Raw genomic sequence first — 9,554 nt, 5'->3', positions numbered from 1 at the left:
CCCAGGAACCAGCCCATGGACTTCAACAAGGTCGACGACCTGGTGCATCAGCTCAAGGGGTGCAGCTGCAGGTGATGATGCTAAAACATTTCTTTGTCGAACCCATTTATAACTGTATGTTGTTCTCAACCGCATCCATGGAAAGTGAGAGCACCAGCGCCAAGTCTAGGACTTGAACCCTCATGGGATGGGCTGGGTAATACCACTATTTTCCTAACCATCCAACCACAGTTGGTTAGCGTATACATGTTCTAATATGGTGCTATGTTGATTGATCACTAGACTATGCGTGGTCAGGCTCAAACCAAAATGTTAAACTGGAAATTTGATTTATAATTGTTTGTTTGTTAACTTACAATCATATCTAATGGCTATAAAAATTTGGTTTATTAATTTTACGGTCATATGTTTCTAATTATTGTGGTAATTTTTAGTCTATTTATCTTTTTTGGGAAACCTGACAAATACTTTGATATATAATAGAAGATAGATGTGGCTCCTTTCAAAATCAATGTGCTCCCTTGGGGTATCAATGTGTTGCCTTGCTAATAATTCTCGCCTAGCGCGAGGCACTACTGGGCCGATCCAATATTATAGCTATGTGGTAGTTTTTTTTATGTTTATACTTTTTTCACTATTTTGCATCGGTTTTCTTCTGTCTTTCCTTGGTTTTCGTTTTTTCCTCTTTCCTTACCATTTTTTATTCAGTTTCTTTGTCTTTTCTTCTGTTTTTCTGAGGTTTCTTATTTTATTTTCTATTATTTTTTCTATGCACATTGTACACTTTTGAAGCACATTACAAACATTTTCATTTTGAAAATATATGTTTTGGTGTCTAGTATTTTTCATAAACATTGTGCATTTTTTATACATCTAAAATATATTTTGAATATATATTTAATATTTTCAATACTTGACTAGTAATTGTCCAAATACGTGTTTTGAACATTTTCCCAAAATACAAGTTTTCAACATTTTGTATGGTACGAAACACTTTGTTTTAATTACACAAAAAAATTATAATGTCAAACATTTTCGAAAAATGTCACGTACATTTTCTTGAAATGCATGAAAACAGTAAATGTTACTCGCTGTTTTTTTGAACAGTACAAACATTTTCTAAGAGTGGAGAAAACTTTGTTTATTGACCCCATTTTAAAGGTGCAATGAACACTTTTCAAAAATTAACCAATTTATATTCTTATAATACAAGTATTTACTTTTTTAATATAAACAAAATAAAATGGGAAAAAGCACATGTGTGACATCACGTCTACTTGCTCCCTTTAGGTGAGCTCGTCTACCGTCTCGACATGCTCATCCACTTTACTGTCCCAGCTCTTGCCCTACCTCCTGGATACCGGATTCAGCTTGCTCGCCTGCCGCCATACACTGGAACTTCGTGCGATGGCCTCCAGCTCTAACTCCCTTCCTAGCCTAGTCTCAGATGAGTCTCAGATGAGCACGGCCCCGACACGACTGGACCCTCCGCCCAGGCATCGCCTCACTCACTCAACTGAGCCGTTGCTCTGCCTCGAGCTAGCGCCTTCTCCACCACCTTCTACCCCATTGGAGGTGAGCACTGTCGCAACCCGGACTGGCCATTGTTGTCTCTCTCTTCTCGGGTGTGTCATTTTGATTTTCTCTCTCCACCTTCAGGTAGCGGTCAAGCTAGTCAATTACAAGCGAAATAACATGCTCATGATGCGAACATAGCTCGCTGCCATCGCGAGGACCCTCTGAGGGTCTCGCCTTCTGAGTCCAGTTTCTGTTAAGCTAGCATTGTATGTGGCTTTAGTTTAGTCGGCACTCTGTTTTCACTAGAGTATTTGGCTTTAGTTCAGTGTATAATTTGGTTTAGCAGTCACTTCCGTTTTCACTAGTGAATACCAAGTCTAGATCTGGTTGCATCCACTTTGTCCACACCTTCATCACTTGCACTTGTCAATGTATAATAAAGATCCATGCATGTAAACATACTTTTCATTTATGCTTAGGAAAATAGCTAATTCCTAAACGCATATGAAGCAAAACATGATGGAGTTGTACCAAATCTAACAATAGATATTAGTTACCATCTCGTGTTGGAAATCGCCCAACAGAAGCACCAAGAAATGTTTACTTTCATTCTCCGAATTTTTGTACTTGTATTCAACGTGCGGTGTGGACCTTCCACAAGACCTGAGACATCATTTTAGCCTGGTCAACTACAGCAATTAGAAGTGGAATGTGAAGACATGAAGAGATTTCATAGACGACATGATGGATCAACAGAGTAAGAGAGCAAAGCAACACACCAACCAATCGACGTAGATTAGTGGCCAAGATCACACTCGAATCTAAGGGTGGGGAAGTCCAAGATGAAACTATGTCCGAGATCACACAGTAAAATGAAGACTTAGAACTCTCTCGTCATTTGAAAATATTCCTGTTTGAATAATTGTATTTATAGCATCATTAAAAATACTGATTAATGTAAAACTTATGCTTTCTTTCACCTTACTTGCCTCTCTTCTTGATTCAAGCCATTGTTGGACTGAATCTTCTCGTGTCTTTCCAACCGAGCGGACTCGACGGAGCACTATGATGCCGGCAAGGAGTGGCTCGGTCCTGCCCGAGGAGGTCGTTGAAAAAAATACTCATCAGGATTCCGCCGAAGGACGTTGGCCGCTGTCGTGCCATCACCATGTCATGACGAAGTGTGAAATCCACACCCGCATTCTTGCATGAGCACCGCTGGCGCCAGCCGTCGCTAACCATTATCGATGGCCATGGGCGGCACACCACCCTTGAATGGTGCAAACATCTTCTAAGAGTAGAGCAAACTTTGTTTATTGAACAATTTTCAAATGTGCAATGAGCACTTCTAAAAAATTGACCAAAATATATTTTCATAATACAAGTATTTAGTATTTTTCTAAAAAATAAAAAAAATAAAAAAAATGTGTGATGTCACGTCCACTTGCTCCATACATGTGAGCTCAGCTTCCGTCTCGACATGCCCATCCACCTTGACGATGCGGCTCCTGCCCTACCTCCCGCATACCGGATGGAGCTTGCTTACCTCCCTCCACACACTAGAACTTCGTTGTATAGCCTCGAGCTCCAGCTCTCCTCCTAGCCTAGTCGCCGAAGAGCTTGACCCCGACACGGCTTGACCCTCCACCCTGGCGTTGCCTCACTCACTCAACCGAGCCGCTGCTCTGACAAGCGCCTTCTCCACCACGTTCTCCCCCAATGGTGGTGAGCACTACCGCCGCCAGAACTGGCCGTTGTTGTCTCTCTCTATCTCCCTCTCCTAGGGTGCGTTCTCTTGATTTACTCTCTCCACCTTCAGCTAACGCTCAAGCTAGTTCCCCCGCAAAAAAAAAACGCTCAAGCTAGTTAATTACAAGCGACAGAACATGCTCATGATGTGCACATAACTCGCTACCGTCGCAGGACCTTCCGAGGGTCTCGGTTTCCAAGTGTATTTTTTGTTGAGCTAGCACTGTATATGGCTTTAGTTTAGCCGTCACTCTATCTTCACTAGTGTATTTGGCTTCAGTTCAGTGTATAAATCTGTTTACTCGTCAGTTCTGTTTTCACTAGCGAACACCAAGTCTTGAGTTGGTTGCATCCACTCTCTTCACGTCCTACACACATTCATCATTTGAAATTTTCAATCTATAATCAAGACCCATGTAAATTTACTTGACATTGCTGATCAATGCAAAACTTATGCTTTCTGTCAATTTGCTTGCTTCTCTTCTTGATACAAGTTGTTATTGGAGTAAATCTTGGTGTGTCTTTCTAACCGACTGAGTCGACGGCGCACTACAATACCGTGCAGGAGAGGCATGACCTTGCTCGAGGACTTGCTCAAGGACATCATTGACAAGATACTCATCAGGTTGCCACCCAAGGAGGTCGGTTGCTGTCGTGTCGTCGCCATGTCACGGCGCAAATTGACATCCAAGCCAGCCTTGAGCTTTCTTCCTTAGGATCAGTAGCAGATAACTTTCTGAGGAGCTTTCCTTCGCGTGCTCGTTCCGATAAATGATGCGATTGTTGATGCATGCATAGTATCTAATGTGCGGCAAATCAAAAGGGCACACGATTTTCTTGGCCTAAATACTACTAGGCACAAGTCTCCCGTGGAAGCACTTTCTGTAGATACTTCATTTTTTTAAATCATATGAACTTTCTGTAGATACTTCATTTTTTAAACATGTGAACTTTCTGTAGACATAAGTTCTGGACATTTCTTTTTAACATGTGAACGATATTTTTAAGTGGAACATTCACTGTTTTTAATGGTACGAAACATTTTGTTTTGGATTACACAAAAAATAATGTAATGTCGAACATTTTCCGAAAAAAGTCACGTACATTTTCTTTAAATGCGTGGAAAAAAAATTAAATGTCACTTACTGTTTTTCTGAATGGTGCAAACATTTTCTAAGAGTTGAGCAAATTTCTTTATTGAACAATTTTCAAATGTGCGATGAACAATTTTAACAAATTAACCAAATTATATTTCCATAATACAAGTATTAGTATTTTTAACACATGTGTAACGTCGCGGCTACTTGCTCCCACCATTGGACTTATAAATATTCCTACAACAACTGATGTATAAACTAGTATGTGATGGCAACTCCCTCTTCTTAATGTGCATGCACTTCAAACTCATAATTAATTAAGCATTGATAATTTTCCATACACAATCTTACCCAGCCGTCACTAAACTTGTTCTTCGTGAACATACATCTCCAGGTTTTTAGAGATGCCGGTTGTCAATGGCCAGTGGAGGACCCATCGAACGAGTGGTCAGAGCCTTGAACCGTGGCTCATCTGGCTGCATCCGGCGTCGTCAACCTTTAGTTGTTAATGGCTCCCGGCTGAGCCAGGACGTGTGGCGGAGGCAAGGGGGGACGAGCAGGGGCCTGCCCCCCTATCGATCGACAATTCCGTCAGCGGCTACGAATAATTTAGCGATGGATCAAGGGAATACATGTAGTTGGCCCCCCTTAACTCAAACTGAGAGTATAAAATATGAAGAAAAAAAGGCCCATAAGGAAGCCCATTCGTGCCCACGTCCGTTCTGCTGGCTTTATTTTAGCGTAAAAAGGTCAACCCCGGCGTGATTAGCGTATGGCTGAGGCGATTAGATCCCGTGAAAAAAACTTGAGGCGACTAGAGCTGGCGGCGGCCGCTGCCTACTCGCCATGTCCAATTAATCAGGCGACACCAGCTAAGCGACTGGGAAATCCTGCAGACTACAGTCTTGATTACACTCTTTCAACCCAAATTCTTAAAAGTGCGCGTGCGCCATCCCGGCTCTCCGAGCGGCCGCACGTGAACCGTTGGATGCGCTGATTGATTTGCAGGCGCGTGCGAGGCAGCGAGAGTAGTGGGGACAGCCAACAATTGACCGGTGGGCGACTGTCCCAGTTTTCTCTCCTTCTACATCCAGTCCTCTTCCTTCATCACCACCTCTTCCTTCCACCAACCCCCACCGCCGGCATATGGAAGCCACGGGCTCCCCTATGCATCCTCGCCGGATTCCGACCCCCAGCACTCTCCGCTCATCCGCGCCGCACGCCGCCACTTCCTCCCCCACAGGAACACCTCGAGGTTGAACCCGACGGTAAGTGACTCCACCCGTGACTCATCCTATTCTCTCTACGATATCTATCCGGGCATGGAATTCGCAGTCCAGCGGCTGGATTCGCGAGATCCGGGCCTCAGGGTCACACCCGTGTGGTAGATCTGTGTGCACGCATGGCTCGCGTGGTGGTGGCATCGCATGGCTGATAAAAGCTGGTCAAATATCATGATTTGCACCTCGCGTACAGCTCTTGGTTGGCCCAGCGCGTGAGGATTCGCTGGAATTGTCGGCCCAGATCATGTTTCTTTGATGCTACTATGTCTCTTGTTTGCGTCTGCAAATTTAACGGGATTGACTACATTTCCTGCATAGTAGTGAGATACTCTGTGATTTTTCTTGTTTCAGTGTCCTACCCGTTGCCCGAGGTCAAAGTTTGTTCATCACCCGAGCTCATTTAGATACAAGAGGATGCTGCCATTTCTCATGGAGAACGGTGGCCAAGCTCAGAGAATTTTCTGAAGATAAACAAACTGTCATCGGATGAGATTTAATCTGCCACCGTAGAAGTTTCTCTGGATAGCAGTGCAGAAAGCCACACCAGAATAAGAGTTAGCTTCAGTTGGGGACCCACTGCCGTGCGTACATTGCTCCAAAGGTAAATTAAGCAGCCACTACAACACTACTATGCCATCCAAATTTTGCCAATTAATATTTTTTAGAGTAGTTATTAATTAATTGGTACTACCGCAACTAATCACATCACTACTCTAGTTATCGTGTTGCAAGTGGTATTTACTTATCACTTATTCTTCGGATTAGTGGTGGGTTTGTACAACGATTAGGATTTTAGTGGTGGGTTTGAGTTGGGTTTTCACGGCGAGCTGTTCTAATTTTGTTGCTATTGGGATGGTTCAACATCCTATTTTGATCCATCTATTCTTGCCTAGACTGGAATTGTCTCATTAAACATGATGCTCTCCATAGAGCTTCATTACATGTAAGTTGCATGCATATAAGTAACCAGTTGGTTAGTTTGTTGTAATAATTGCACAGGAACGCAAACGTAGTTGGATGACGCATATACATATCTCAGTTGGCTAGCCAACTTATGAAGTTGCACAGTGATGGCTAACCAGTTGCACAACCAATGGTATTCAGATAGAGAGTGTGTGTGAGTGAGTGAGTGAGTGAGTGAGTGAGTGAGTGAGTGAGTGCGTGCGTGCGTGCGTGCGTGCGTGCGTGTGGGTGTGTGTGCGTGTGTGTGTGTGTGTGTGTGTGTGTGTGTGTGTGTTGCACACTCATGTTTGCACTGTTGTCAATGATAGCGTTTCGTACAGGAGTTTGCGGATCAAAGCAATAGGTATCCTAGTTGGCATAGCCATACTTATGCACTTGCACAGGGAAGGGCTATCTAGTTACATGGTTGACGGCTAGTTTAGTTTTGGCTCTAGTGCCCACAACACGTTCATACAACGTGTAAGCTCATTTTTTGGTTGCACACTTAAGTGTGCCCAGTTGGCCATATAGTGCATCAAGTTGCACACTTTTGTTTTGTTTTGTAGGTGTGCTTTGAAAAATTAGCATGAGTTGCTTGCCTCATGGCATTTTTTTATACCAATTGTTGTCCTTGTTTTTTTCTTTTTAATATTTGTTTGGTTCGACTACTTTGTTCGTTCGCCTTTTTACACTAACAAAAGTGGTTGTAAAAGGAGATGCAGCTCCTAGTGAAGGAGAAGTATCATCAACTTTTGTAGATGCATCCTGAACTTTTATATTTGCACAACAATCAATTAGGAGTTGGTATCCTCAACTTTTCAAATAGTTGCACCACAGTTTCATATGAATTGGCTTCCTCAACTTTCATCGTTGCACCAGAACCATTTGGGAGTTGGCAGTCTCAACTTTTTAAATAGTCCCACAACAATATCACATGAGTCGTCATCCTCAACTATTTTAGTTGCAAAAGAACCAATCAAGAGTTGCATTGGCATCCCCAACTTTTTCTAATAGTTGCACAAAAATGCCAAATGAGTTGGCATCTTCAACTCCATTAGTTGCACAAGAACCATTTAGTAGTTGGCATCCTCATGTGTTCTCATGCATATGATTTTCTAGGTTTGCGCATGCACTTGAATGTAGTTGCACTACTTATTTGGAAGATTACAATCTTCTAAAATTCACTATTTTTCCATTTCTTGTGTTCAGGCATGCTAAATTCATCATGTTCATCAGCTCAAAATTCATTACATAGTTGCACAACACATGCAACATGAATTGTATCCAGGAGTACTTGCAGTTGCACAAAATAGTTGATGTAGTTGCACAACATTCAGCATAAGTTTTTTCTGGAATTTTGCATACAATTTTTTTAGCTAAACGGAAATGAATTTGAAATTATATGAGTTGGCATCTTCAAATTTTATATGACTTGAAGATGCCAATTACTGAAATTCAAACCCCACAAGTAGACGGACATGGGAGTGTTATCAATTGCACACTTGTACTGGTTAAGTTGCATAGATGCAATCCAGAGTTGGTTCATTTTTCTCAAGCTTCTTTTTTGCATCATGTGCAGGTTTTGGGAGTAAAGGAGCTGCTCTAGATTTGTGCACATCATTCTCAGCTACAAAGTCACATATACTACTGTGTGGAAAGATCAAACGAAAAAAACAACAAACCAGATTATTGTCTAGTTTGTAGCTATGTTTTCATAGTACCTACAAAATACATTTCTTGTTTTGGTACATGGACATATGTCCTGCTGTTTTATGTGTGAAATAAGACTCTCTATGCGCTCTCCTATATATTTGCACATTTTCTGCATTTTTTGCACATAGTGCTACAAATGTTGGCTTGTCACATGATTTGGTTGCACGGAAATCAGTTAAAATTGCACAGGTACAAGATCTCCATATTTTTTTATCTCTGTTTATGCTCTCTTCAACTATGAAGAAGCTACTTTTGCAAAGAGAAATTTTGTGAGGGGGAAAGGGAAAGTCAATGAGGGGGGATCTGAATATGAGAAGAAAAGGATCACCTCCTGTTTTACCCTTGTTGGTGCTACCTAGTACGTTCTGATCTGTCCTTCCTCTTCTTCTTTTTTTCACAGCAAATTGTTCTAGATCCGCTATTATTCCACTTTTATTCATCTGCCATGGCAGCTCTGGTATGGAGTCCAAACCTAGGAAACCATTGTTTCTTGGGGAAGAAGAAGGCAAGGTAGGTAAGGGCGTGGAGAAGTTGGTGGCTAGTGGGTGTGAGAGCTTTGGGAGGGAAGGGAAGTGCACATGATGGCCTGGGGTCTGGGGACCGCGCCCAGCGTGTGGTTTGCTGGGTTATGCGCGTCTGTTGCTACTAGGGGAGACCTATCCTTTTCGGGGTTAGGAGGGGGGACCGTATATTTCCTTTTCTGACGGCCGTTCGGGATTGCTAGCGGGCAGACGGCCGCCCGCTAGACGTCTCCCTCTTTCAATTCTCTAGGGGTTCAGCGCCAAGGTTACCACTATTGAGTACTACCACTCTCAATTCACATCTTGTACGTGTTGAAATTGTACATCCAATTTTAGTTTTTTTTATGGTGAGGGCAATGATTCTAATTCATTTTTAATTTCTTTTGATTTTTTGATTTGTGATGCGTACCCGAAGAGAAAAGTGCAGCCAAACATCATATAGATTAATTTAATTTTTAAGCATATTGTTTCGAGTTCTCAACCTAGTAATATTGTAAATCAGGCTAATGCCCGAATTACCAATCCTAGTCCAACGGAGTATGACTTGCTTCAAGATTACGAATGATATACACTCTTAGGAAATTAATACCGGTTAGGTTATCTTCAGATGAAATTACTAATATTATCTTATTGGCAATTGTTGGAAAAAAATTAAACTAATACAAATGTAGTTGTGTTTTAATTGCATTGAAGCTAAACATTATTATGATAATTATTTTTCGTGTTCCATA

The 9,554-nt window shown here is 42.0% G+C and overlaps 1 long non-coding RNA gene across 1 annotated transcript; it reads left to right on the top strand.

The window, feature by feature from the left end:
• The first annotated feature begins 5,441 nt into the window (after positions 1-5,441).
• LOC123147206 (uncharacterized) lies at positions 5,442-8,439 on the top strand. The gene is made up of 3 exons (XR_006473115.1): positions 5,442-5,632; positions 5,999-6,248; positions 8,169-8,439. It is a non-coding gene; the product is annotated as an uncharacterized lncRNA (long non-coding RNA).
• Positions 8,440-9,554: the final 1,115 nt, after the last annotated feature.

This window comes from Triticum aestivum, chromosome 7A (assembly GCF_018294505.1).
Source record: "Triticum aestivum cultivar Chinese Spring chromosome 7A, IWGSC CS RefSeq v2.1, whole genome shotgun sequence".
Taxonomy (NCBI): domain Eukaryota; kingdom Viridiplantae; phylum Streptophyta; class Magnoliopsida; order Poales; family Poaceae; genus Triticum; species Triticum aestivum.
The sequence above is the reverse complement of the archived record's forward strand: the minus strand, read 5'-3'. Positions and strand labels throughout refer to the sequence as shown.